Source organism: Notothenia rossii (assembly GCF_949606895.1).
Source record: "Notothenia rossii genome assembly, chromosome: 8".
NCBI lineage: Eukaryota > Metazoa > Chordata > Actinopteri > Perciformes > Nototheniidae > Notothenia > Notothenia rossii.
Window position 1 is genome coordinate 58,046,520 of NC_136906.1, and position 6,882 is coordinate 58,053,401.

Sequence of the window (6,882 nt, forward strand, 5' to 3'; positions counted from 1 at the left end):
AAATGAGAAAAGAATTGGTTGATATTTACCGTAGCAGTGGAACAAGAGAAGAGTCATTCAGCACATATCTGATGTTCTGTAATTATCTACATGCAAATATCACCCATCTACGCTTTAATGTGGCCTTTCTCTTTTCCCACCAAAGGGTAACATTTCTAAAAAGACAGTAATTACTTTGTACTCAGCCTGAGAATGTGGCTGCCATTATTTTTCGCTTTGGCACAAATACTGAAAGTACATCCTATACCCTCTCAATGCAGCAGCTGAGATTTATTAAAGTTCAGCTGGTGCTGTGCCATGATGATTACTGCATTAGGCTGCACACTGTACGTTCTTTGAAATATAATCACAAGATATGTTTGTATAGAGTTTGAAAACATATGGTTAGTTAATTCAAGAACATATGGCATCTTTAATGGATGTACTTGAGAATGATCTTGTGTACATGTTCCATTGAAGGAGAAGTCAAGGTCTATTGTGCGGTATTATAAGCACCAGGGTTTAATAGGCCTTACATCTTTCTTTTAATTTCAAAATACTTTTTTCCCAGACAATTTCAGACATCACCTCCGTTTCTGAAAATAAAAGCCATAGCTAAAGTGTCTTTAACTTGAATTATTTTAATTGTCAAGCAGTGGGCTGCTCCTCTGATTGAAAGAGAGAAGGCAGATTTGATATAAGCCTATGAGAAAAAAAATACCAAACTTCTCACTTGATTATTACCACAGTAAATCTATATGATGACTTAATTTCAATCTCTATTTTCAAGTCTTCTTCAATTAGATAATTTTGGTCCTATTCAGAATAAAATAGCAATAAAGCAGCATATGGTTATGGACTTTACCTTGTGATTGACATGTGGCTACCACGGCGATGTCTAGTCTGGGTGATTTCCAAATTTTTGTCTCAGAAGTCTAACCATTTCAAATTGTCATCAGTTAGGTAATTGTTATCTAAAAAATGTACAGTTGTAGTGTACTCCAACCTCTTTTCGCCCTTCTGGTTGAAAAGTCAAGATGTTTATGTTTGTTATGTTTATTTAGGATCCCCATTAGCTTTTGCTCTTGTCAAAAGCTACTCTTCTTGCGGTCCGACACTTAAAACATTACAACAATAATACAAAGATGGCGATGACCAAAGTGCCAACCTCAATGGCTGTTCACAAACAAATGTACAGTGCAGGTTTCTAATTCAGGGGTCAACCCTTTGTTACTAAGGTCCTATTGTTTTTATTGTTAAATGCCAACAGATACTAAGTGGAGGCAATGTATGGTTTGAAAGAGGAGAGTCACAGAATCATGGTAACTTGAATGTCGTAAGATTACATTGTTGCAATCCGGAGGTACTGCACAGTTGCCCTGTTGGTCTTAAGGCCCTGAAACACCAAACTGACAACAAAGACTGTTATGTCGCCTCACGTCTCCTGCGTCTTGGCCAAAAAAATCGCACTGGAACCCACCGCAAAGACTTCAGCCGACGGCCAAGTAGCACTTAAGCACTGCGCATGCGTGAGTCATAATAACTCTCCTTACCAGCAGGCGATGGTAGTGTGTATTTGTCATTCAAAAGAGGCAACCGAAAGACAGAGGTTGTTTCTCAATGTCGAGGAAGGCTGCTACAGAGCCACTATTTCAAGCATACTATGTCATCGAGTGCCGCCGAAGGACTGTTCCAATGTCCAGCATACTTGGAATTCTACCGAGGCCGGCGTACTTCATAGCGAGAAATTTAGAGGCTGCACATGTGTAGACTCCGGTCTTAAAATACCCACAATGCTTTGCGCACGGACCAATTTCCAAATCTTTGGCGGAAATCGCGCTCAATTTAAGGCGGGGCCTCGCATATGACGCACACCTGCACACCTGTTAGCCTGTTCTACAATTCTCCGTTTTCCGAGGCTAGGAAGGATTCTTGCCTCGCTTCTGAAGCAACTGACTGGGAAGACATGTGCTACCAAGCAAGCGTCCTCGACATTGAGAAACAAACAGGCCCTTTCTTATTTCTCTAATTTCCCCTCCTTGACTCCTCGGATCCTCCGGTAGTGACCCGGAAATGAATTTCAGCGCGCCATGTTGAAGTACATCTAGTTTCTCTAAATGCACTTCGAGGATCGAGCGTCGAGGAGGGATCTCTGGAGGAGCTATAATCGAGGACACATTGATGGGTGCTCCACGGTCCTTCACGGCTCCTCCGCGGATGCATTTTCCTGCAACGCTGGACTATAAAGAAGCGTGACACACTGCTGGAATCATTTAAAAAAACATGGCGGGAGCAATGCACAAATGTAAGTGTTGATAATAATAAGTTGTATTAGTTATTTAAGAGGTGAAATGCGCGATCAAACTCTGCCCGTCTGTATGCAGTTAGAGCCATCTAACCGCATTCCTTATTGACATTTCACCTGATAGTCTTTATGTTTAATCCACATTTTAACTACACCCAATCCTGCTACAGAATGCCATGATGTTTAAAAGTGCAAACGTTTATTTATTTGTAAGAGTATTAAATCAACCCGAACTTTGTTTAGCATTCAGCACTATAATTTAGTTTGGGCTATGTTTTTATATAGGCCTAGACCAGGGGTCGGCAACCCGCGGCCCTCGGGCCGCATGCGGCTCTTTAAGCCCTCTGCTCTGGCTCCCTTGAGTTTAGACAAAAATAAGAAGGAAATAAAATAAAAGTATTTGTAGGACTATTTATATTTTGTTGCATGGTTGAAAATGTTTCGTATCTTGTATTTTGAGGTGATACTGTGACACATAAATAAAAAAACAAAACGGTTTTAATTAGGTCAACTAAAATATGCGTCACATCCTGCTACGGTCCCGCGCGAGCGCCTTTTCTTGGAGGCGAATAACCTGACCCCCGGCTCGATGAGCGAACTATGGATAAATCAAAGAAAAGTACCGGAGGAACACAGGATTTAATTCTGTGCGTACAGAGTTATATGCTTTCACAGCAAACGATGCTGGTTTACCGGTATGTTTGATATGTGGAGAGAAGTTGTCAAAGGTGCTGCAGCCTTTACGTGTCGAGGAACAACACGGAGAGGAAGACAGCTGACGATCTTCAGTCATAATTCAATGGGGTATGTCATTTATTTCAGAAAACAGTTTTTGTTATATTCCATGGAATGCTCTTAACGTCCCGATAGCAATGAATATATTAAATGCTTTGACAATAAGTACATAAACAAATTAATCTGTGGAAGCCGTAGCGCTGTAAAAAGCACGACCAATCATTTTAGCTGGCCGGGCTAAAATGATTGGATGGCCTACCTGCCTGTCAGCCTTCCATCACAAACTTATCTCGTGCCCTCATTGGTCATGTGCGCGTTCGTGTGTGTTGGAGGAGGGACTCTGTGAGAAAGTCTGAAGGAAGAGGCATATTTTTTCCGGTTGTGTATTTTCAAATTCTATCGCACTCGAGCTGGTTTCTCCATTCTTACCTACCCTACCTTTAACTCTTTTTAGGGTGCAGCTATACTGTATGTTTTATTTATTTCAAAGTGGGCCCATTTTAATAAGATTTTTTTTCCTTCAAATGTGCAGATGACTCCTCAAGTGCTGTGTTTAATTTATTTTAAAGTAGGCCTGTGTATTATTTCTAATTCTCCTTATAGGAGTTCTTTGTTTCTTATTAGAGGTTAACAGTTTTATATAATGTAATAAATAGCCTAATAAATGCAAAAAAGAAATAGTTTTTGTCTGATATAACAATAAATACAACTTTATTAGCTATCAAGTTATGAAATAGGTTTTGCGGCTCCAGACAAAAAAATGTTTTGGAAAAAGGAGCAAAATGGCTCTTTTGGTCAAAAAGGTTGCAGACCCCTGGCCTAGACTATAATCCATCGCTCATTACAGAGTCTATAAATCTTCCAACAGTTTTAAGCTACACCTTTTACTTTGTCTTTTCACAGGGACATGGGAAGAAACTCTGACCCTCATTAAAGTGAGGATATGGAACGACCAGATTTTGACAGGCCGAAGGCACGCTGGGAAAGCCTGGGAGTGAGTGACATTTTCCTGGATTGGGAACATGTGAGCCTTAGCATTTACGTATTGGTGGTTACAATTGGTATTTTAATATTGTCTGCTGAACCTGAGTTTAAATATCGATTGCTTTGATAGATGACACCTGTTGCCGCAGACCTTATTAATTGCTGACCAGCTTGAAACATCTCTTGTATCACTCAGGGAAATTCTAAAGGCCCTTGGGTTATGCGGTTTTGTAACCCCCATACAGATCGCTTTTTCAAGGGAGACCTGCAGCATATAGGTTCCACATGAAACATAAAACAATAAAGGACATACATTATATTTACAGGATACATTTACATAGTTATAGACATTTACAAGTGCCCATAGTATCAACGAGCATTTCATTTAGCCTAGCTTTAAAAACATGCAGAGGAATGAGATTGCTCAATTTCAATTCTTGCTGAAGATTGTTCCAAGCAAGTGGAGCTGCTCCGCATAGCTGCTTTTGTATAACTTTACCTCTCGTTTGTGTTTTTGTAGGAGTTGAGATGCCCCCCAACCGGGACAGGGGAGAGGCCACAGCAGCCAGTATTTTACGGCCAGGTGGGAGGCCATCCATGGACACTCCCATCCTGATGGACTCCGCCACGGCTGCTGTGGCTTCTGGTAGTGGCTCAACATCCACTGAGGCTGTCAAGAGCCAGGCCACAGTGGAGGATGAGGATTCCACCTCTGCCGGCCCCCCTCTCCGAGGAAGCCGCCACAAAATTCCTCCAGCTATTTGAAGAATTAGTTCGTAAAGAATAGTGTCTGTTTGTTTTTTCTTTTGCTTTGTTCATTTGTTGTATGTGATGTTTTGGAAAACATTTAATGTAAAAATACATATTTAAATTTGACGTTAACCCTTGTGTGTGTGTTCATATTTCTGTTATTCAGCCAGTGTTTCTGGGTCTGGTGGACCCGTACACCCTATATGTAATATAAATGTATAGGGGGGTGTACAGTGGGTGGTCATTGAAAATTTGTTCTGATTTATGTTCTTCACAGAAAATGAGCCAAGGCCATTGAGTGAGTTAGAAAAAAGAATTGATCATGTCATTTTTCTTTAGATAAATAATGAAAACGGGTCCCACAGACCTGAAAAGCATACAAGGGTTGAATCAAGCATGAAGCCTTCTTTACAATTAGACAGAAACAAAGAAACATGTTTACTGAAAAGATACAAGGAGATCTTTATTTTAAACAAAGTTGAATATACATGTTATGATTGTGACATGACTGAAAAGCCAACGTTTTTAAAGTCATTGTGCAACCCAAGGCATAACTGTCTATAGCCATACTCATACTCATCCTGACCACTTTAATTTCCGCTTTTTAAATCTCCACCTCAAATTCTGCGCATAAACCAACCGTGTGTAGAGTATCCAAATGCAATATCAGGGATGTTTTATTAATGAAATAAATAATATATCAATTAACATTGAGGCAAGTCACTGCATGTAGCTCAAACCCTACATAAGTAAAATAACTAACACATGTCTCTTCTTTCTTTTAAAGTTCAGTCAAAGCATAACAATATTTTATCACTGGACTCAATTTCAACACTAAACGTAACACTTTCTGAGGAGATTGTGTGATGGCCTATTTCACATACAATTTGTAATAAAGACATGGGTCTGTAAAGTCCTTAAAGCTCTAAATAAACTTGAGCAAGGTGAAATTGGAAATAAGGCATATAAATGGCACAAACAAAAGAACAGAGTAATGCATCTGAAATTCCTCTTAACAATAATCGTGGTCGTGCAGCTGGACCGGGTTGTGGTTCAATCATGTCTGCAGTAATGCTATGGTTGTGAAGGACACAGCAGGCAGTGACCACAGCAGAGACAAAGGTGTGGTTCACCTCCAATGACTTCGACAAGAGGCACCTCCATCGCCCCTTCAGTATTCCAAAAGTGCGCTCTATGATGCTGCGCGCTTTGGCATGGCAGCCTTTGAAGCGGCTCTGTACTCTCCCCTGTAGTGGCTCCCGATACGGGGTTACGATTGTTATGGGGTGTGCAATGCAGGGATAGCCACCATCCCCCACAATGAAGAACCCTGGTGGAGGGTACAGAGCCTCTTTATATATGGCACTGCGTTTTAGGACACGGGTTTCGTGGTGTGAGCCCGTAAATCCTACGAAAGTTTGTAGAAATCTCCTATTGACATAGTCCTGGCCACTGGGTCCGGGTGGGGTCTTGATTCTTATGTGGCACCCGTAAATGGCACCCACACAGGAACTGAATGCCGGGCTGTTGGCTAACTGCTGGAAGCCCTGCCCGACCTCCTCCAGCTCTAGACCAGCAGGCAGCCTGATCACAGTATACCTGAGAGCAGCGATGTCCTCCACTTCCTGTTGGACCAATCTGTGGACCGTGGAGAGGGGTACCTGAACGGGCCGACACTGTATGACAAACCGTGGGCCAGCCAGTACACAGTTGTCAAGACAGTCATGTGGTGTCCCCAGGCTTGTCTCCTCTTAGGCCCCAGACACGGCACCGCATCAAGGCCTCCAGGGAGTCTCGGCTGATCCTGAAGTCCTTCAACAGGCACCCATCACCGAAGTACAGTTTCAGCACCGGGAAACTGCTGTTCAAACGTTTGTAGTACATGGGAGATTGTGGGTGTTGAACCTACAGGAAGAATAAAATGTACAGAGGTCAATACCTTTATCCAGCTAACTAAACTGCACATAAATATTCTATCATATGAAATGTATCAATTTTTGTATTCCAATGAAAAAAGCCAGCTATTTTTCAACTATTTAAAACAATTTTAAACAAACACTCATAAATACCTCAAGATGAAGCAGGATGGCATTGCGCATTCAAGCTTTCCAGCGCTGGGATCAGTGTCT

General features: G+C 41.5%; 1 long non-coding RNA gene across 1 annotated transcript in view; it reads left to right on the plus strand.

Annotated features, from left to right (window-relative positions):
* Window positions 1-4,890, plus strand: part of LOC307017215 — a 219,949-nt gene extending 215,059 nt beyond the window's left edge. The window contains exons 2-3 of the long non-coding RNA XR_013802073.1: window positions 3,923-4,013; window positions 4,524-4,890. This is a non-coding gene — a long non-coding RNA (uncharacterized lncRNA). The remainder of the gene's footprint in view (window positions 1-3,922; window positions 4,014-4,523) is intronic.
* Window positions 4,891-6,882: the final 1,992 nt, after the last annotated feature.